Here is a 23,734-nt window from a genome sequence, read left to right as displayed (position 1 = left end):
ACTTTTTGTCTGTCCGTGGTCACTCGCGGGGTCCGTTATTTTGTCATTTTGACAGTACTTGTTTGAGCGTAATTAGTTTACGGCGATATTCTTAAAGTCTTTAGAATTACTGGGGATAGATGCTAAACGTTTTAGGTCTCGCTCATTCCGCAGAGGTATGGCCACAGCCTGTGCTATGACTGGGCATTCTTGGGACACGACACGGGTTGCTGGCAGATGGAAATCATCTGCTTATCGTTAGTTTAGTTTAAACATATTTTATTGACAAATATCAAAAGGATTGAGCACAAGTTTCAAAAACTTAGAAAAGCCCTTTCCATACATATAAGTGATAGACAAAATTTAATACAAACAAGATTGCGAAATAGTATATAGAATAATAAATAATTTATAAGTAATATAAGTAAAATCAGATGAATTATATCGCAAAGCTCTATATAAAATAAGTGAAGAGGTGATAAAGAGAATATAAAATTATATTTAAAACATTGAAAAATAAAGTTTAGTAAATGGGATATAAATGAACTGTTCCATGTATTTTTTAAAAAAAAAAAAAAAAAAAAAAAAAAAATTGCTTATCGTTCATACATCCGGCTACCTATATAATGCCTCGAAATCTGTTAAATTGACCCTTCGCTATTTTAGGCTCTAATCCAGTGACCGTGTGATGTGTCGGCTCCTCAATTATAAGAAACGCTTTCTGTATATATTCTTTGGCAAGGTTATTCAGGTCTCCGACTAAGCGGTATTAAAAAGAAAATCCAAACATTATCATTGGTCATAGCAGCAACTGCGTAGTTTGTGTGCTTCCGCATTGGCATGGCGATGAACAGGTTGGGATTTGTCGTCCCAGGCCTTGTTCATGGGAAATTGCGCACACAAAACTCTTGCATTAATACAGTTCCGATTTCTGTTTCCGGGCTTAGATAATTAGCTTCTGTTTCCCAGAGTTAATTATATTTTTAATTACTCGAAATTAATTATTTGAACTAATAATTCGCCGCATTTGCCATCGGTATACGGCAATGCAAATATAAATTGTTGAATAATATAGCCGTGGTCATAAACGTTCAATACTATCCATATTACAAGTATATAAACTTTAAATACAGTGTCTTGTGTTAAATCTTTCTGGTTTTAAAGAAAGGGAATTTGATGTGGAATTTTTCGTTCAAATAAGACATAACACAAAAGAAAGGGGATTTGGTGTGAAGATAGTTCGTTTAAACACAAAAGAAAGGGGAATTTGACGTGAGAAGTGTTCGTTTAAATAAGATATAACAAATATGAGTATTGCCCGTTATATTAATACATTTAAAAAATGAAAAATTATGTTCGTTTAAATAAATTAGAAAAAAAAAATGCTCGTTTAAATAAAAAAAATTAGAAATCAAAATAATAATATATAAGTATATTATATATTCTTACCGATAAAAAACCTGGTTCAAAATATATACGTCAAACTATTCATATGGAAGCAATCCTGTATGTCGACCTGTACAACCAACATTATCAAACAGAAATGAGGCAGCTCATTAAATGCAAAACTAATACCCGACTATATCCAGTTAATTGAGTACTAATTGGTACATTATTAACTGGGCGTAATCTACAATAGAAATGATCTGCTTTAGATATCCGCTATAAACATATCATTCACCGTTTCAAGCCAGGAATACAAGTCTACGTATTGCATTTATAATCCGTAGACATACTGCGTTCAGTGTATAGTACATTGACTATTGCTTGATTCGTGCGCGATTTTTTCCCCCATCTTTCTAAGCTGGAGGTTGACGATGTCGACACAGCTCCAAGAAAACGGAACTATCCTACACACATTAGAGACTTTTGGCAAGCGTAAATTTCTGGTCCGTATCGCGTATCTGTATGGATTTCGCGTGTGACGTCATCAATGTATTCCCATACGTGATACGTCAGCACGTATCGAACAGCTTTCATACGGAAAAGGTCCGTATAACGTTGTCGTCTTTTTAACGTCTTTTTGCTACTTTTAGACGCTGAAATGTTATACATGTATATCATTTTATGAATCTATGTCCTAGAACCCGAAGGTGTATATTTGATGTGATTTTAACCATGATAACGACTGGAATTTTATCATTATTTTTGATGGGTTTTTCTCGGGATTTTCATACTTTTCCTGTCTGCATGCTAGTTGAACTACGTGCTAAAATTAGGGAGGTGGGACCTTGCAAATCTGTAAATGATTTTGTTCTATGGTAAAGGGGTAAAAACTCATTAGTGAAACCAGAAATTGCTGTCGAATCGAAGTCGAAGATTTTTAATAAGATTCGACATTACATTTTTTTTATTAGCCCAGCGACAGGACGAACGACTTCACTCCACCCGGGTAATTGTATAGGCTAGGCACTTGACTAGTACTAGTGGTGATGCTGTAATAGAACTAAGCTCAGCTCAGCGACGCATAAGTACGCGACGCGAAAATCTGTCAAAACTCTAAAACTACATTGACGCAACGTATCACGTATACGATACGGATACGTGATACGGATGGGAAAATTCCGCTTGCCAAAGGTCTCTATTAAGCTAGGAACCCACACGGTATGTATATACGTGATGTGTGTGTAAGATCCAAATTTGTGGATATAATTTGTGCTACCAGGGAGTGACGTTGGCTTGCTAACCAGTAGGTCCCGTATTCGATCCGAGAAAGTTCATCGCGATTTTCCGGCGTGGTTCCCCGCCTTGTTGTCAGAGCTGCCCGACAGAGGGCCTGGCTATGGACAACTGGCGTGTACGTAAAATATCCCCTAGTAGTTGGAATTCAATACAAGAGCAGGTCGTAGAGCCGCTGTCCGGGCAAAATTCCCCACATAGTACACTGCATGGCATTTGTCCGTCGCGGTAGAACTGTGGGACGTTAACTCCATTTCATTTCACTCTGCTTTCAGAAACGAAGACAATGCCTGCGTTTGTCAAATACAAATTATTCCGATATTCGCTATTTTCTTCCCTGGATTGATAACAATTGGTGGTTTATTTTAATAATAATTGACAAATTGTGCCAGGGGAGGTGTCCGTGTTCATAAACTTCATCGCTAGTTGTCATTTATCAAAACAGACCCGGCACTGTAAACATTCTATCCAAAAAGCCAATGACGACAATTGGTGTACCCAAAGATTTTCGCCAACTAGTTTATCTAGATTTATCTTGGAGACAAGAGAAGGCGCTAAGCAGTTCTAATTGATAAGGTCACATTGATAGGAGCAACTGAGTTGTGTAGGCGATTAAACAACTTGATTGATAACCGAATCAATTTAATATAACATTATTTTTTTTTTACATCCTTGTGGTGGAGGTGTATCTCAATACATCTACACGTCACATGGCCCACTAAAACCCGTGTACATAAGGCCCTAATGATGAAGTATGCTTGTTGATTCGGGGAAGGGGAGGGGCTAGTGGTCTAGAGTGCCGCGCTTCGAGTTCTAGCTGGCCGGTCATCTCTGGCTTGGTGTGAGCGTATGTGGCTTGGAGAAATGGTCGCCTTTTCAACCTCGTGGGATTACTCGGAGTATCTCGGTCAACTTCCACAGAAGAGACACGTGCGCGTGCGCTTCAAGCTCTGGCTGGTCGGTCATCCCTGGCTTGCAGCCGTGGTTTCGGTCCCTGGTGTGAGCGTAGGTGGATTGGAGATATGGTCACCTTCACAACCTCGTGTGAATACTCCAAGTACCCGGGTTCCTATCACAGAAAAAAAAACCCGCTAATGCGCTAAGATAATAAAAATAAGACGTGTCTATGGGATTACTTTCGGTGGAAGCGGGCGTTCTGGAATATAGCCTAATAATAAAACCATTAGCGATATCACAATTGTTTTCAAGGACAACTTCAACATTACATGTAGTTTAACGATGAATATCGAATGCTAGTCATCGTGTTATTCTGCTTCGGAGCGCAGTATTCAAAGTGACTGTAAGACCCGCTGTCCATGTACGCGTTTCCGCGGGCGAAAATGTCTGTCTAATGGCAATGTAATGGGGCCGTTTTCATGTAAGCGTTTCTGGGTGCCCTACTGGGTGTTTACTTTCTGGCGAACATACACTTCCCCTCCACTAAGTCAATCAACCACTCTTGTTGATGCTAATTCAGCTTTCAAATGGTAGTTATTGGGGACATGAAACTTGCGGCGCCTTGTCCTTGGACAATTGCGCATTGATAGACGAATATGGCGTCACAATTCAAAGATAGCGGCGATAACATCATTCTCGATTTATTGACCCTATGGTAATATCGTACTAAATACACGACAGCTGTTCATTTCGACCTTGCCTCACCACCTACTTTTTGTCGTTTGGGCATTAAATCCCTTCTTCTCCAGTCCAGAACCAATTTAATATCGAGTTCGATCCATGTGCGCGTTTTCAGCCAACGATAAAATCGGTAAAATGCAAATGTGGCCGTTTACGTTCTGGCGTTCAAACAAGGTCTATCTTTCACTACGTCAAACAACAGCTTTTGCTTCTGCAAATGGCAGGTGTTTTGGACATGGTGTTTATATAAACAGGCGGCGACTGAACGCTATCATAGGTAGATACAGAGAATGTTATTGGATTTGAAGACAAATCCTCTGTACTCTGGGTTCAGTTTGCTGTTTTTTTACGCTTGGAATGTGTGATCAATACACTATGTAGCGGCCATATAAATGTATGTCGTATTGTAGAAATATTTGAAATCGACCATGTAAACAATATTAATGTGTAAGAGACGCGATGGCTCAGTGAATGTGATGCTGGCTTATTAACCATTATGCAAGAAAGCTTCGTTGTTTTGCAACTTATCCGTCGTTGTCAATAATGCAAGTTGCAATTTTTCCAGTTTGGACTAACGCCTGGGTCTCTTGTGTGCTGTTGACAGTACATGTTAAAGAACCATAAGCCCGAAACAGTTATCTCCGCTGCCTTGGCAAGATGTCGACAATAGGATACTCCATGACATATGCAGGAAAGTTAACACCTTTTAATTTATTGTTTCTGTACGTGCTTCATCATTTCGTTTCGGGTTTGTATTGAGGATAAAAAATATTGCAAGAAAAAGAACATACGATAGAAAATAGTAATCACAAAATGTAAGATTTCTTCCTCTTAATTTCTGTTCATTTTTAATATTTTTGTAAATTCATGACTAAAAAATTAGATTTACAGATGATTCTGTTTTAACACAAGGTACAATTTTATGGATACACAATGATACAGATATGTGAATAGTAGACACATATACAGAATGTGCAACAAAAATAACAATCAAATACAATTGTATCATTTGCTTTGAAAAAAAACGAGTGTATCCTCGTCGAAACGTCGCTTAGTATTAAACTCAGTAATTGTGTATCTATAAAATTGTACCTTGTAATTATACCTTGTATTGATATGTTCAGTTAATAAATGCCAATCAAAGAAGATTCTGTTATATCTTCAACCAAGATAATTATGTTAGAGGAAAAAAACCCCAGAAAATCTTCTGACAGCAGATTTACCAGGTTTTTTTCCTGTGATATAACCGGGTTTTCAGCAGAAACACGCTAATATGACTTCACAGAAATTGTCAGTTACAGAAATTTTTTTTACACATGTATGGAAATCGAGCCACGTGGAGGATGGAAAGTCAAGAGACATGTCTGCAAAAACAGACTTTTATTGCGAAATCTTTTGTTTTTAAATTACAGCAGATGATCGCTTAAAGTGCTAGGTGTAGTAGACTATGGTATACATGTAGAATGTTTAAACAAGCCATCTGAAATGAAATGTTAGTCAGCCAACGTCTTACTCACAGGGTCACCACCTAAACGGACACATAAAGGTGTTGACTCAGTAGAACCAATATTAATTTAAATATGCCATAACTTAAGTTAACATTTATTTTGGTGGGTCATGTGGTCTAATGCGTGTGCTTAATATCATAACGTCATCCATTGAATCAAGTGGCGTGGTTTCGATCTCCAGTTTTTACGTGACAAGGGTCCCCAGGTTTCCTCCACTGATAAATATATATATACGCGCAAGAGGACTAATTCAATAAAATAGTACCATTATGCTAGTCCAAAGTGTTTGTGTTGAGAGGACATGCTGGCATATTTGGATTTAAAACAAAAAACTTTACAAAAAACAATCTATTTAAATCCACCGAAACTACCCACACGAACAGACTCAGCAAAATGTTAAAAAGGTTTGAGAGCGAGCCAAGTTTCCCAATACCGTATAAAATGATGGAATGTTTCAGGCAATCTAGTTGTTATACTAGACCATAAAACTAACATTGCCTCCATTATAAGATTTTTCTGTGGTCGGTGAATATAAATAAATATTTAAAATACAACGAACATACGTTTACTGGAAGACAGCATGTCTCCTTTGCCTTTATAGTAAAATACTGAAATGTTAGTTCTACCACTGTTTTGGAATGATATGAAGGACTAACAGTCAATAGGTGTTCCTCATGGGGATCGCATTGTACACATACCATAGAAACACCATAATATACTTTATGTTATTAAAAATAATACCAATCATTTCTGGGGCAAATGAGCCCACAAGTACTAAAGGATTTACTTCATTCCTGAACAGAAAAAAAGGTTACAATATTTTTAAAATTGATTTTAAAACCATTCAATGTCATAGGATCGATCACTACGCAGCTTGGAATTGACTTTTATGTTAGATTAAACAATATTAATTTAAATAAACATATTATATCCTAGGATAAACACAGCTACTTGCGGATGGACACATACAAATGTTCAACGTATGAATTTTTATGAGTACATGACTTAAACAAACATTGTGCAAGAGCTAAATCTGCATATTGCAGGTTTTTCTTTAGGCCTGAAATGTTATCTAAATTATTAATTAGGCATTGATTAACTTATCCAGACCATAATCAACTCCCGATGTCATCGGTAGCCTGCGATGTTTATTGGATTAGGTTCCGATTTGCTGTTCGACTTCCATTCATGATTTATCATGAAATGGACAATTGAGACTTTTTTTTTATCGTACCGACTTTAGTAATGATGTTCGAAAGGTCAATCGCAAAAATCTTGGTACAGAGTGGATCAATTTGATTGAAATTTTCAGCAAATTCCCTTTACATTATCTAGTTCTTAACTATTATAGAGAGAACTGTCAGCTCTTTATCTAATCTCCCATAATATATCTTTAAGTATCTCTGGACCAGAAGACCATTTTGTTCGATCGGACGGGATTCAATCATCTGGTAATATTTCGTGCAATGATGCCAGTAGAAATCTAGCTTCGTGTATCGCAAGCTTTATTTTACAAAGTTTATCATTAGACCACGATTCATGTATAAAGAGAACATAATCCAGTATTCGCCAACAGTCGTTAATGTTCACGATTGTGGGCTACTCATAAAATTAACCCCCAAGGACAAATTTAGCAAAGCACAGAAGGAATCGCACCAGGCTTTATCAAACATTTACTGCATTAAACGAATCAACATGATCGGAAGAGAACTGGTGCTGTATAGGGAATTGAAAGTTAATGATTTAATGATCTCACAGAATCCATGCTTATTCTTGATTAAGTTATTTAGATTCTTAGATTTAGGGAAAGAATCCTAATTAAAGTTGAACGTAAAATGCCAACAAACCATAATAGGAATTAGATCTTAGGAATCAAGACGCTTTTATCGCACACGGCATCAACATTGTGAACGAATCGGGAATTTATACAAAAGTTTTTCCCGGAAATAATAGAGTTTCTTTTTCTCTTCTCCATTTATTTTCCTTTAAAGCAACAGCACCATTTTTTATCGGGTCAAAAACAAAATTAGTGATTCGATTGCATTTTATGCGTTAATTTTTTTCTGAAAGAACATTAAGACTTCCTTCAATATTTTACGCCGCCAACATGCTAAGTCACAATTGAAATGCTGAGATGTTTGATCAAAAAACCCTTTTAATGTTTTATGATTTAACAGAATCAGTAAAACATGTCCCGAGAAGGCATATTGTCAAAGATGATAATACCCACTAAAAGTAAATTCCGCCATTGACCTTAACTACCAAGGATGATTGGAACTGTGATTGGAAAACCGACAGGCATTGAAGTCAAAGAGAAGCTGTTTATGAAATCAATCATGTTATCAATGTAGCCATAATAGATATTTATTGACAGGTTACTGTTGGTATTCTCCAGCGACTAGCATAAAGTTCAAAAGTCAATCTACATTTCACATACTAAATTGTCGTATAAAGCCGACTGATACAGTGACATCGACAATTTCGTTTGATATTTTAAAATTTCTACCATAGTAGAAATGTATTTCTTAGTCGCATTGACTTAGCGTATACTTAGGCACATATTTAACAACTTACTTTGCATTTTATTTCTGAATCTGCATATGCTTAATAATTACACAAAGCCGATAGATACACAATTAATTTTTAAATTAACTAACTCCTTTTCACAATACAGTTCAATGGTACATGGTCAACTTGTAGTCGTTTCATTTAACGAATATGATTTGAAAATCACCGAAACCACCTGCACATTACCCCGCTCTAAACAGTACTTTAATAATAGCACTGAAGTGGTTTAGGTATTATTATAAACCTATAACGGTAAATCTCTTTGATCTTTGGGTTATATTATATGCTCGGAATAACCTGGGGGCGGTTTTCAATATATACGGGTTATTCTTCTTTAAACCTGTAAACGGGTTATTCTTCTAGGGTAGGGTTTTCCCATACTAAAACATGATATATTGTTTTCTTTCGGGAATTCTGGGATATTCTCATTTTACGTACATTTAAACATAGACGGTTTATAAGAAAGATAAAGTCCTTGACTTCGGTTATGCTCGGGAAGAAAGACTTCAGAAAAATACCCTTGAAAGAAAAACTTCGGCCTCTGTCTTTCTTTTCACGGGTTATTTTCTTCGGTCTTTCAGCTTGATCTGATAAATTTCGTGTACCTCTAGAATCTTTTGGAGAATGGAAAAACACGGATTTTGATCTTTTGTCAAAGAGAATCAAGTGTATTAAACATAACCCAAGACGACCCCCCCCCCCCATCCACTCAAAAAACTATAAACCCACAAAAACAACAAAACACCCATCTAAACAACAATACATCTGCCGTTGAATGCCTCGCTACTCTTCACGAGAGATAGGTTTTAATGTCTGTCAATAAGGCTAGCAACAATAATATTGCTTTTACCTATAAAAAATACTGTCTTAGGAATATTCTTACTGAAGTTGGACTTTGGCCCAACACCAAAAATGACACTTATAAAGGCATTACGGATTTCACTAAACTAGATATTTTACATAATCAATATACAGTGCACTCTGTCACATCAGACCTCTGATCACTCCGGCACTCTGTTACACTCGACACCATTTTCATGTCCCGATTTATTTTCTTATTACTTCAGCCAAAAAATCTCTGGTAACAGGAGTAATGATATTAAAGATAATGTTTAAAAAGATGCACTACCTTACATTTATTCTATACCTAAATTCCATAAAAGTCCGGCAAAATTCAGATACATAATATCCTCTAGCCATTGCCAAACCAATTCTTTGGCTAAAACAATTACCAGGCAAGGGACTTAAAGATACATTATGTAAGATTTAGATAAAGACCTACCCATTCTTGCTATAATAGTCCGAAAATAGATCATGTAAAGTGAATAATTTGAAAATTTCATTCAAATTATTCTATTGTGAGCAAAGATACAAGCCTTTGAAGCTTTCACAAGACGTGTGCAATAATTTCAACCACCGTACTGGTTGGTCGAAGCTAAGTCTCGCTCCTCCATTTATAGATTAAATCAAAATGTGTCTGAACCGTTCTAATCTATTTAATATCGGATAAATCCGATGCCATCGATAGTTGATTATGGCCTGGATCAGTTAATTAATGTCTAATAAATAAAGAAAGACCTGCCATAGGCAGATTTAGCGCTTGCATAATGTATGTTTAAATTATGCCAAACCCAACATGCCTTTTGATGTAGAACACTTTGCAGTTACACGGGCATTAATAGTTTGTTCATATTTGATAAAAACAAACCCATCGTAGAAACTTGAGATAAAATCAATCAAAACCTTGGTGCCAAATCAACAGAAACGTTTGACTTTTCTACTTTGTATACAATGCTTCGACATTCAGATCTTAAAGATAATTTGGATTGGTTTGTGGATAGAGCTTTCAATAGAGCTTTCGGAAAAGGCAGAAACTTGATGGTCATTTACTCAGAAGATGCCAAATGGATTATAAAACGTGGGAATGCCGGCACTGTGGTTTTTGACAAAGAAAACTTCTAAAACATTATACATTTTCTTATTGACAATGCCATATTTAAGGTTGGGGGTCAGATAATACAGCAAACAATTGGTTTACCATAGAGAACTGACCCCGCCCCATTTACGGCAAAATGCACATTTATATAAATATTAATTCTGCTTTCAGGATCATAAACGAAAAACTGATTACAAAGTACCTTAAAGTCTAAACTATATCTTTCAGATACATTGATGACATGACACCTATCAATGATAACAGAACTTTCAACAAATATAAAAGTGAAATATACCCCCCAGAATTAATAATAAATAACGAAAATTCTTTCACTATAACTAGTCTTGACATGTATAAATTAAAATATAATTAACAGTAAATTTAATGTCGGTATTTTCGACAAAATGGACAAATTTGGCTTTGAAGTGGTAAAATACCAGTCAATAATTATATTTAAACTCAGCTGTCTAGTGGTTCGAATAGGACGAAAAAACGAGATCCCGTGTACACATTGGCGTGCACGTAAAAAGTCCCTTGACAGTTGGAATTCGATATAAGAGTAGGCCGTAGTGCCGCTGTCCGTGCAAAATTTCCCTCATAGAACACTGTATGGCATATGCCCGTCTTCATTAGCCCAGTACGGAGCAGAACAGTAGGACGTTAAAACCCCATTTCATTTCATTTAATGTCTAAATAATAGTTTATATAACATTTGAAAGTAACGACTTGCAATATGCAGATTTAGCTCTTACATAATACATCTTTAAAGAAAGCCTGCAAGATGACATTTTTTTATAATATACAAACTTTTTAAAACGAGATATTACACTGAAATTTGAAATCATTTAGCCATTAATAAAACTTTGACGTTATTGATTCTACCAAAGTGGAAATTTCGAACAACTGAACACATCATAAAATATTACAGAAAATAGATTCTTACAAGAATAAACATCAACTTGTTTCTTGTCTACTAGAAATAAGACATTTCTTCATATCACGCCAAGAAAGCCTATAAGTTGACATCAGAATGAAATATATTGGATTAAAGCGGAATGTTACATTTAGATAAAAACTAAAACGTGTTTTATGGCACGTACAATGTACTCTCAAATACACGGTTTTACTTAAAATTATTATTGGAAGAAAGGGGAAATATATAATATCGAGGAAACTCTTTCGAGTAATTCAAAATAAAAACACCAGTGCCTAGACTAACACGTGAGAAAGTAACGTTCTGACCCTTATAATATAGTAGTTTGGATGGGACGAAAAACAAAACCAAGGTCCCGCGTACACAATGGTGTGTATTTAAATGAACGCTTGACAGTTGGGATTCTGTATAGAGTACACTATAATGCCGTTTACTGGGCATAATTCCCCCAGTAGCCCACTGTATGTCATATGTCCGTCTTCATTTCCCCATTCGATACAGAACAGTAAGGCGTTAAACCCATTTCATTTCATTGGATTTGTTAATAGTCAAATGTTTAAATTATAGGCTGGGGCCCCTCAGATTTGATTGCAAGAGCTAAGGTAACAGCAGACAATCAAGCAATAAGTGGCTGGTTTTAATGGTAAACAATAAGGACATTCTGCTGATATCTGAGCGGCCAGTACTGTAAAGCATCGAATTTCTCGGACATCAATAAGAAAGCTTGATGTTGTCAGTTGTCTTGGCTAATGATTAGGGCGGTCAGTAAATATGATTTCAAGTCCAAGTGTAATTCAACTGAAATACAAAGTGAAGAGTGCATGGAGCTGAAAACTCATGACTTGGATCTTGAAGTGATTCAAGACTCTGTACAGACACTTTATTGAGGGCTAGTGTAAATAGTTTTCAGATTTTCTAGCCTTTTATAAAGCAGGGGAAGAACAATTGTATTCCATAGAAGTGTGCCTTTTGTTTATTCTTAACAGTGAGGTTTAATTTATAGGCAACGGGCCATCGCCCATACCTACTATATCTCAGATCTTGTGTAATCTTCATAGAACATTAAGAAGTAATAATGTCATAATGGAGTTGTGCTAGTTCAGAATTCCCGCCGTAGTTTCACCTTGTCTATTCGTTTGGATGGGACAAAAACCCGAGGTCATGTGTGCACGTTGACGTGCACGTAAGAGAACCCTTAACATAGGTCGTTGTCCGGGCAAACTGCCCCTCATTGACATGCACGTAAAAGAACCCTTAACAGTTGGACGTTATTTTTCAGAATTCACTAGAATTGGTCGATTTTCAAGAAAGTCATTAGTGAATGTATCTTGTATAACAAAATCCCTGATGACGTGTGACAATGTGACACGTCTATTCTAATTACTAACTTATATAATATATTATTCATAATACAAATCCTGCCCTATGTAAGCTAAGTTACTAAATGCGATTCCGAAAGAATAGATGGAGTCTTTAAGTCCAATATGGCAAATTATTCAGATCAACGGTTGCTGTCATATGTAGATTAATGAATAATAGATAAAGAACGTGACATAATGGGATTACCAGTTTACTTCTATACAGCTTATCTTAACTAAAAGTTGGAAATTAAATATTTACTTAGATAATTTCTCCAGGGCACGCCGATACGACTGTCAAGAATACAGAATGATTAATTCGATTCGATATATTGGTCCAGACGATGAAGGAATCGCAAACTTAAACATTCATCACATCAAAGGTGTGTACGGAAGACAAGCCTTAGTGTCGACGAGGGACCTTATCAAGTAATTGTATAAATGTCGACACCGTCATTAAATCTCACACTATATGAGCCACAATCCGTGGATCATGATGTATAGACTTTAATTTAAAGCAGTCTGCAAGACGATAAGAATTTTCACCATTTTGTTATTTATATTTTATTTCAACCGGACCTCATTTTGCACGGAATTTAAATATTTTTTAGACTTAAATACACTTTTTATACGTGTAGCAATCTTAGGAAATCAATCTGTCCCCCACCCCAACACACACACACACACACATCCAATAAGTAAAGTAGGGGTTTGGTGTGTAGAAATTATGTCTTCTTAAACATTATCTTTCAAGTTTTGTGACACATCACATCCATCCCTTCTGGAAATCCCGCAGTCGTCATTACCCATGTAGTCTTGGGACTACAAACACCTTCATTGCATTACAACATATCGTCATCTCTATAATTAATCTTAATACATTCTTTGTATATGAAAGCGATATCAACACACTTTAAGAACCTATTGTATATTGAACATATAAAGGATAACCGGATTCATAAGCCTAGAAAATAGTTTCATATCTTGTCATAAAAAAGACACCTAAATAAGTCAGAAATTAAAGGCTCAATACCACTCTTGTTGTAACTGAATAATATGTCCCAATATTTATTCTGGTCAACAAATTGCACTATTTTATAATATTCCAATTAATTGATGATACAAATTTCATCTTAACATACCTAATTTAAAAAATTGGAAAAATTCAACTAAATGATTTGAAAAGCCTGCGACTTGGATTTAAAAAATATTTTTGAACCCTCTAAACAAGTAAAATAGGATTTAATGGATAATTTACACAACAGGTAGACACTAACAAATCTAGTACTTAGAATAAGGCTATTTTTTATTTTCTGGAGCTGTCAAGCCAGCAAGAGTGTCCCTTTAAGGAAGGGATATAAAATCTGGGAAAGTGTTATGAAACTAAATTAGTTGGCTTTATATAATAGACTGTCTACAACTCTACCGGTATCAATAATTGGGTGTTTTAAGTGATATTCCGCCTTTATGATTGCTGCTCATGGTAATTATACATGGCTATTCATTATGCTTATTAGCGTTTCAACAACTGATTTCCATGTGTGTCATACTGGAACATCTTATACCACTTACCAATTAGCAGAAGAGAAGGAGCTTAAACCCTATTCCATTTCGTTTAACTTTTTCCCCATTTTATTTTCAACATAGAAAACTACTATTATTAGGCGAGCTATTTCTCCGGTTCGTATTATTATTTTATTATTATCAAAATTGACATTGCCAAGCGTGTCGTGTCAAGATTGATAGTTCGGGTGAGTTCTTTTATTGCACGTGCGGAGTAAATGGGGTTTAACGTCCACTCGACACAAACTAGGACATTTCGGGACTAACATATGGTTTAATTTTATTTCAATAATTCGCTTGCGCGTAGGGGTATTTAGCAGTGGGAGGAAACCGGGGGACCCGGAGAAAACCCACGAGGATGGACAAGTGATCCTACTCCTTGTCACGTACAACCGGGGATTCGAAACCACGCCAGTTGACTCAATGACAGGCCTTATGATACAGCGCGCAGCGCGTACGTGCTAACCATTCGGCCATCCAACCCCCCGCACTTCTGAAAAACAAATTTTGCGTACAAGTAATTTATTGAAAGAAAGACACCTAATGCGTGTTTTCCATCTAATATAACCGATAACCTCCTTAATAGAGTATATTATATAATTTATATGTGGAGCACGAACTATCTATCTTAATATATCTGTCGAAAGAAATAATACAGACTCCGTGTTCGTGTTCTTAAATACATGTTAAGATACGTCGTAGAAAAATAAAACCAGTCGATACAAGAAAATTTCAAGTAATGTTGTTAAATAAATAATGGATAAGGATACCAGAGTTAATACAAGAATTTGGTTCTATTAGTAAGTGCAGGAGAACTGCAAGACACATCCACAATTATCCACGGACATGACACAACATTACTAATACATGTACATTAAAAATATGAACGTATCAGATCATTGTGCTTAAAATATATCAATCTCAGGTAATATTACTTACCAGGGGAAAAATATCAGGGTATGCTAATGGACTTTCATACTATTTTACGTTTAATAAATTAAGATAAACGTAAAGGTCATTGCTGAATACACTTCATCATTTGCATAAGTGCCCAGAATTTATCATTGAATCTTAGCAGTGGAAGAAGGGTATCCCTGGAGGCGAGATAGATTATTTTATTCCTTTGGAATGCACTCCATCATTTGCTCAAATGCCCAGAATTTATCATTGGATCGTAACGTTGGAAAGGTTATCCGTGGAGGCGAGATAGATTACTTTATTCCGGAAGGATTAAGTATGACCCACGTGGAGCTTTTCTGGCTTAATTTAAATAAAAAAAACGTGCACTTCAATGAGGAAGATAACTTGGTCTATTACATAACGGTTCAAAATTTTTGTAAGCCATTCATTTCTTCGTTAAGGGTTTATTCTCGGGTGTGCTTATTAATTTATAAGAACAGTCTTTACATTAAATTAATACATAGTTTTTACCTCTGAGATATACGTGATGGATTTATCTTGAGCATCTGGAAGAGAAAATAGAAGATGTAATATATGATACAATTTATCAATACTTTAACTGATTCAGTACTGTGTTTTAAGAATTTTCAAGTAAATAAATATAATGATAACATTTTCAAAAATGGACATGCTTCATTTCCAAGATTAAGCTTGTGTTATTACTTAGTTTACTTTGCTTTCACAAAGCATTCTCAGACTTCAGTGGAGAATTTACTCAACTTACAGCCACTGTTTATAAGAAACATCTTTGATCAAAAACCACAAAAAATTGCACATAGTTTCTTATTGATGTAATTGATACATTAAACAGTTTTATAAAGGGCTATATTTTAGTTAAAATAAGGTGAACAATTTTGAGTAAATTTTTGACTTAAGTCTGACAATATTTTTTGTGAAACCGGGGCTAAAAAACTTAAATGACAATGTTGAAAGAATGACTCTCCTATCAGTGGCACTACAGTGTAAAATTCATCAAATCTAATGAAATATCTACTGTTTTTAGGGGGTGTTATTATAAAATGGATTATATATGGCCTATTCTTATCTCCCCATTAACTTTACTCCATGCGCCCCACTTGACAGCTCAGTGGGGTCTCTCTGGACAGAATTGTAGCATTGCTAAGATCAATGTTCAATTTGCGACAGATTTCCTATAAAGCCAATATCAACCATTTGGTTTATAATATTAAAAGCTGAAGACAACCAACGACCTATGGTTACTATTGTAAGAAATTATTAGTAGATACTATAGGCCAGGCTAGGATGACGGTTAGTCAAACTTTAAATTATATCAATATCGAGACAGTTTCCCCAAGTTCAACATCAAAGCAACACACACTTTTAATATTTAATTGGAGTACCAATGTTCCTCGCAAAGTAACCTTGATATAATATTGGCAAATGGGCTTTGGTTTTATTTCTATAATTGGTGGGATCAAAATGTTATTCCACGGAGATTGTTTATTGACTTCTTAATGAAATTCCCGGCAGGGACTTCAAGATGAAAATAATACATCGATATATTTTTACACGTACACTTGTGGGCGCTCTAGAGGCTAACGTTAATAACCGGTTAACTTTAAATTTATACACAGTGTTTAAGAAGTCTATTCATTTTCAGATAATTACTGCCAGAGTTAATTATCGCCCTTGATCACTTTGAAATATCTTGTGGACGCTCTAGAAGCTCGAGTTAATATCCGATTGACGTTAAATTGATACACAATATTTAAGGTCGTGAGACAAAGTAGCATATTGATTTTCAACGATTTCTCTTGATCACTCTAAAATATCTTGTGGACGCTCTAGAGGCTAAAGATTTAACGTCAACTCAACACAAACCATATCATTTCGAAAAAAATATCGCACGATGTTATGTGAACAATTATTAGCTTGCACGTAGGGTTCTATAGCTTTATTATTTGGGAGGAAATCGGATGACCCGGAGAAGACCTACAGTGTTGAACAGGCGACCCTACTTGTCACATACAACAAGGGATTCAAAAACTAAGCCATTTTACTCAATGACAGACATTATGTTCTGTTTTTTATTCAGAACACTGGTCTACAATCACGTTTGTAATATGGCGGGTTTCAAATCCACCTAGCTGCTTGGCGGAGATGAAATTTTCATCAAACCATTCAACTATAGAGAATTAGTACAAGAAGTTTTTGGTCTACAATCACTTTTGTAACATGGCGGGTTTCAAATCAACCTAACTGCTTGGCGGAGATGAAATTTTCAAGAAACCATTCAACTATAGAGCATAAGTACAAGAAGTTTTTCGGGTGATTGACAAGGTGTCAGAACTCCTTTAGCATTTTGACTATACTGAATCCATATCCATTAATCCGTCAACGCAGCTGTCTGGATACAACCAGATAGATAGAATTTATGATACCCAAGCTACTACATGTATTATTTTATAGACCAGTAAGCGAGCGAACACAATACAGAACTATGCCAATACAGACAATTTGATCGGGGAATACGTTTATACAGAAAACTCGTCAGATGTTCATGTAATACAATAAGAATGTAACGAAATGTAATTAACATCTGATTTCAGTCAGATTGATATAGATGTGATTGATACCAGAATGATGCCCTTGTTTGTTACCAGTACAAATCTAATAATTTATTGTCTTTAATTACACAAAGATATGCATATTTTACAAAAATGTGAAACGAGCGTGTGATGACCAACTCGCCCAAAATACGGAAACACAGCACTGAACACCATATGTGTCACATTATTCTAAATATGGTTAAATTCATTCGTCCGAGAACAGTGGCTTTGAGCTTCCATATAAAACCTGGGTTCCCAACTTCTGGGTCCCGAATCATAGACATAAGAACTGTCACTGTAGTGTTATTATTGTCTTCGTTCTAGACCATCTTGTGAACCTACCCATTGAAATAACCAGAAATGGACACACTGGCTATAGTGCAGCCAGCAAGTTCCTGCAAATGAACGGACTAATCTCAACACAAATACATGTCGACATGATCTCCACTTAAGTTTAGGGGATGATGCCCCTTCCTTTTGCACAAAGACGTGGGTTGTGGAATTTAATCTATGGCCAGCGTCTTGGCAGGCCATCAACAGCAACCATTCAAGAACATTACCCGGATACATGACATGGCGATGGCTGATCGACATATTGTCAGTGTTGTCGGTATCTCACACGAGAGGGTTGAGTACATTATCGCAGGCGAGGGGATGATCTCCTTTCTTTTTCCACAGTAAAGAAATGGGATGTGGAATATGAGCATAGCAGAGAGCCTAAACGATTACCCGTGTCCTGGAAAACCATCAACGGCAACCATTACACAAATCATTACCTGAGTGCATGGCATTGTGATGGCTGATCGAAGATTGGCCACTTAACATATTGCCGTAGGAATGATAATCGTTTTCTGCCAGATGGGTGCCAATGACCTTCACCAAAAATGAAAAAGGAACTAGCCAATTGTCCCTTTCCTAGTAGTGATGATAATATATCAGCTGTGAACAACTTTTTTTTAGGGTGGCTAAAGAAAATGTCTTCTTGGCCGGCATCCAAGCCTTGCAACATCGAAGAGGGCGATGTACGAAAAACTGGAAACCATCGACTTTGTACAGGTCTTTCACAGATAGGTTTAAAACTTTTCAGCAAGCCCTCGTAAATTTTAGATCTATACACCTCTTGTCACATTGCCAATCGCCTTTCCTCTCTCACGCTCACGATTTGTTTCCTCGGTCTCTCTTTACAAAATTTTAATCTGTAAATAATGATGATGTTTCATAGCAAATTAAAGCTCACCCTTTATCTTCGAGGGGTCGCGATCAGTTGATGGTTACTGGAATGGCATCACAACGAACAATGGGTTGGGAACCATTGATATAAAAAACATTACTTACATGTAATCTTGAGAATTTGTGACGTTTTACCGAACGGGCTACTTTTTTGTCTCCGAAAACACTTGGGTTAACTGGAAAGTGAACAAAGCAAAGGTGAAATATTCAATGTTTGTTTTGAAAATGTTTTCGATGATCATGTTCAATGAGATGGGTATAAACTAATAGCAATTCTACATTGTGTTTATTGTTTATAGCTGGACATATATTACATCGATGTTTTAAAAATCGGTGACTGTGTCATGCCATTATACTTAATGGTGGTGTAAACCTTAGATTGCAAAAACATAATGGGGGATTTGTCTGGATTTCCATTTCCATTAGAAAGTAGCATTGAATGTTTTAGTAATTGTCATTCTATTTAAATATTATATTTCATTGTATATACTACTGTATATATAGTACAGGCACTTAATATTTTTACATTGGTTAATTACCTAAAAAAAAATACATCCAGTTAAAGATGCATTTTTTAAGAGCGAAATTTGCCTATTGCCGGTATTTACTTTGGCTTCAAATATGTATTATACGGTCCATGATTATATGAATTGTTATTTAGACATTTTTCACACCAGTAGCCTATAACCAACTCTCTAGAACATCGGATGGTGGATATTTAAATGGATTAGAACATACTTGATTAACAAGTGCCGGCTACGGTAATAAACAATATATTGCAACATCTTATCAAAACTTCAAACAATGATAAAGTAATTCGAAGGAAACTTTCAATATATTGAAAAGCGCTGCGTTATGTCAGTTTAGCTATTGGATCTTATAGTATTTAAATATACATTATCTAATTTGAATGAAATTTTCAATATATTCATATTGCATTACCGGTGTTTATTTTGGAACTATAAAAGCAAGGACGACCAGCTCTTTATTTAAATCTGACATAATGTATCTTTTAATCAACCACTTCTACACCCACACACCCCCTCCCTCAGAACTTATTTGTATAATAATGAATGAATGATAGGGTGTTTAAACATCCTACATGTGTGCCCCAACCGGGACAAATCACACAGATATCCAAATAAAGTGAGGCGTACGTTCTCTTTTAGGAAGCAAAGGTGGCTAAGTGAGTAAGACGCTGGCTCGCTAGTCTGGCAGTCGCGCGTTCGCTGCCAGTGTTGGCCGAGAACGTTCCTCGTAATTTTCCGGCGTGATTTCTCCTTGTAAGTGATGCAGGACGGAGGGCCTGACAAGGGCAAATGTCCAGTCGTTCGGATAGGACACTGGCATGCACGTAAAAGATCCCTCGACAGGTGAAATTCGATATGCGAGTAAGACGTATCCCCGCTGTCCAGGCAAAATGTCCATCATATTACACTGTATGGCGTATGCCCGTCTTCATTAGCCCAGTCGGAGCAGAACAGTAAGACGTTAAACCCCATTTCATTTCATTTTGTTAATCTTCAGTCACGGTACCCTGATTACACAAGGGTGATATCGTTGACACCCAATATTGGTGTCCTCGCGTTTAACGTCCACTTCCACCAAGGGTGATATCGTAGACACCCAATATTGGTAGCGTTTCTCCATGTAAATAGACTTGTGGGCCTGGATTCAGATAAACAAACATTATATGAATGGCTGTCGATCGGAACAGTTATTATTACTATTGTATAGAAATGCTCCGAACTGGGCTAATGAATACGGGCATACGCCATACAGTGTGTATGGGGGAATTTTTGCCTGGACAGGGGCACTACAGCCTACTCTTATATCGAATTCCAACTGTCAAGGGATCTTTTACGTGCACGCCAATGTGTACACGGGTCCTCGGTTTTTCGTCCCATCCGAACGACTAGACAACTGTCCTTGTCAGGCCCTCGTTCATCATCACTGACAAGGGGGGACCACGCCGGAAAATCCGGATGAAGTTTCTTGTCCAATGCAGCGATCGAACACCCGACTTCCAGGCTAGCGAGCCAGCGTGACCCCCCTATTGTGTAGTTTCCAGTTATATTATGAAACTCTTATATTAAAGACATCATATTAGAATGTGGCTCATCTGTACGTGACTTTAATGTTTTGTTTCGAAAGATTAGCATCACTGACAAGGGGAGACCACGCCGGAAAATCCGGATGAAGTTTCTTGGCCAATGCAGGGATCGAACACCCGACTTCCAGGCTATTGTGTAGTTTCCAGTTATATAATGAAACTCTTATATTAAAGACATCATATTAGAATGCGGTCCTTCTGTACATGGCTTTAATGTTTTGTTTCGAAAGATTTTACTAATATATATATTTAACCAGGGCTTACTGTGTCGACAGTGGAACACAGATTGCTTATATCTCAAACCTTCCTGAACTATAGACATAAAATGTCTAATTAAACTTGTTCTATAGACATAAAATGTCTAATTAAAACAGATTGTTATCCTACAAGATCAAAGAGGTCTATTTTAAGTCATTTTAAGAATCTTCGGTGTAACTGACTTGGCCGATCAAAATAAATTCCTCTTTAATTACCCAAAAGGTTAAAGAATATCATGAAAGTATAGAACAGCCCGGGGGTCTTGTCTGGTTCTCAATTACATTTCCTGGTCAGCCGAAAGGGTAATTCTTCCTAGACAAATAAGATACTAGTCTCACGGACTATATGCTATTTTTATACTTTACTAAATCAACCTGATTTCAAATTTCCCACTAATTTTCTCTTTTCTAACAGTTAAGTTAAACTCGATCATTATCAATATTCGCCGCCCGTGTAATGGGTGTTCGACATATTCTGTTATTTATTTTAGTCAGTTAAGTGAAAATAACCGAGAAATTAAAGACTTCAGCTGAAGTTGTTCTATATATAAATTATATGTGAGTTTGATTGGGAAAAGATTTTGAACCAAGAAAATATGTGAGACTAACAATTTCTTCCCCTAATGTCGACCATGAATTATTCAAATATCAAAAATAAAACTCTGGTTCTTAACCGACAGTATCAATGTAGAAATAAATATATAACAATGTATTTAATTGGTACCTTATACCATAATAGATATAAATTAAAAAATGCAATTTAAAATATCTCAGGTTTGCCTATTTATTTCAAGGAACTATACAGTACGGTGTTGACACTATGCCAACTAATTACCAGATGTTAAGTAATTAGCAAATTTTCGAGTTTTGAATTTAATAGTTTCCTGAAAAAACATATATTTTCATCACTATTTATAACACCCGCATCATGCTTTTCACAAAATATCCGGATAACAATATTAACACTCTTAAGCTGAACTTTCTTTAGTACGGATCCGGTCCAGGTTGTATATCCTTATATGCGGTTATTCAAGCGGAAGGGCTCTCTTCTCAACATGCTTAAATGTAAACTATATAGCAAAACTGACGATGGCACAGCAATGAAATATGTGCGATACAGTTGATTGATGTGATGATAGAATACAATCTGCTTATCAGTCACTATACATCGATAGTTTGATCACTCATAGGCCGGGAAATCGATTCCCAGACATTGTGCACCAGTTGTGCATCTTTAGATTCTGCACAGCTTGCATCATACAGGCATCGATTGCTACGTACAAGTTCAATCAGTTTTTTCGATTTCCTTCTTTTCTTTTTCTGGTTCCATGAACACGTGTTCAAGAAAGGGCGAAAATTGGAATTTCCCTACCTATTTTTAGCTTTTTGCCGTGCGGGCTACCCAAACTGTGTTTCCTTATGTGCGTTTACGGAAACGGTTCCGCATGCGTTTCCGTATCGATCGCGACATGGTCCGTTTTGAAAAACCGTACCGGACGCCGCATAGAGAACCGTATCCGCGCCCGCACATAAGGAAATACTCTTACTAAAATTCTATGAAAGTGATTTTTTCCGTATCCGCAACCGTACTAAAGGAAATGCAGCTTTAGTCTTATTGAAAGGAGCTAAATCGCTCATATTTGGGACCTAGAAATGGACACAAATAAGTCGCAACGCATATAATAATGTAATATGAATGTATATAAACTGATTTACATTCAATCTTTTCTGTTTTTACTCTAATTTCAAATCAGTTATGTCCGACGAAATAAGTCAGTCTCAATCGAATGGCAATCTCTAGCATATGGTTATTCCAGTCTACACCGAAAATCTTTATTGCGCATGCTCTTCAGATACGAATATGACGTCACCGTTTGGCATGACTTGTGGAATATGTCTAGCCTCGTTCTTCGAGTCCCTTGTTACAAATGGCGCTGAAGCGAATTATGGTACACGATTCGTGTTCAAATGGTAAAATATTTATTTTGTCTTAAACATTGGATATCAGATGGCCATCTTTTCAAGGTAAGATCACAATATCGCTGTTGATATAAATTGACAAATAATTCGTGTTTTCAATGTCGAAGACTTTGGATGATACTGAGTTAGAGACTTAGCTACTTTAAGAACAAAAAAACATTCCATTAAAGATATCAAAAAGGAATGGGTTGTGTGGTTTTAATTTAATAGTCCGCTGAAAACAACACACATATTTTCAATGTTTATAACACCCGCATCATGCTATTCACAAAATTTCCGGATAGGTAAATTCTATCTTACTTGTAGATGCGAATTTTCACACAAATACAAATCAGAATATCCATCTAAACTGTGGTATTTATATAAGTCTTTACTGTCTACTTCTAAATGTCTAATATAGATTTGTATCTGCTTTATAGCAATGATAAAATCTAGTTTCTCGGTGTCGCGGTTTGACCCGG

General features: G+C 36.2%; 1 protein-coding gene across 3 annotated transcripts in view; it reads right to left on the bottom strand.

Annotated features, from left to right (window-relative positions):
• LOC126815950 (neuropeptide receptor npr-1) overlaps positions 1-23,734 on the bottom strand; it is a 49,586-nt gene that overhangs the window by 13,942 nt on the left and 11,910 nt on the right. For 2 of the 3 annotated variants that reach the window (XM_050542084.2, XM_050542076.2), the window contains one exon: positions 15,595-15,629. The gene's annotated coding sequence lies outside the window, so the exon portion shown is untranslated. Of the gene's footprint in view, positions 1-1,428; positions 1,509-15,594; positions 15,630-23,734 lie in introns of those variants that run through there. The other variant, XM_050542092.2, reaches the window with a different exon arrangement.

Source organism: Patella vulgata, chromosome 1, assembly GCF_932274485.2.
Source record: "Patella vulgata chromosome 1, xgPatVulg1.2, whole genome shotgun sequence".
Classification (NCBI taxonomy): domain Eukaryota; kingdom Metazoa; phylum Mollusca; class Gastropoda; family Patellidae; genus Patella; species Patella vulgata.
Note: the sequence above shows the minus strand (reverse complement) of the source record. Positions and strands in the feature narration are given on the sequence as shown.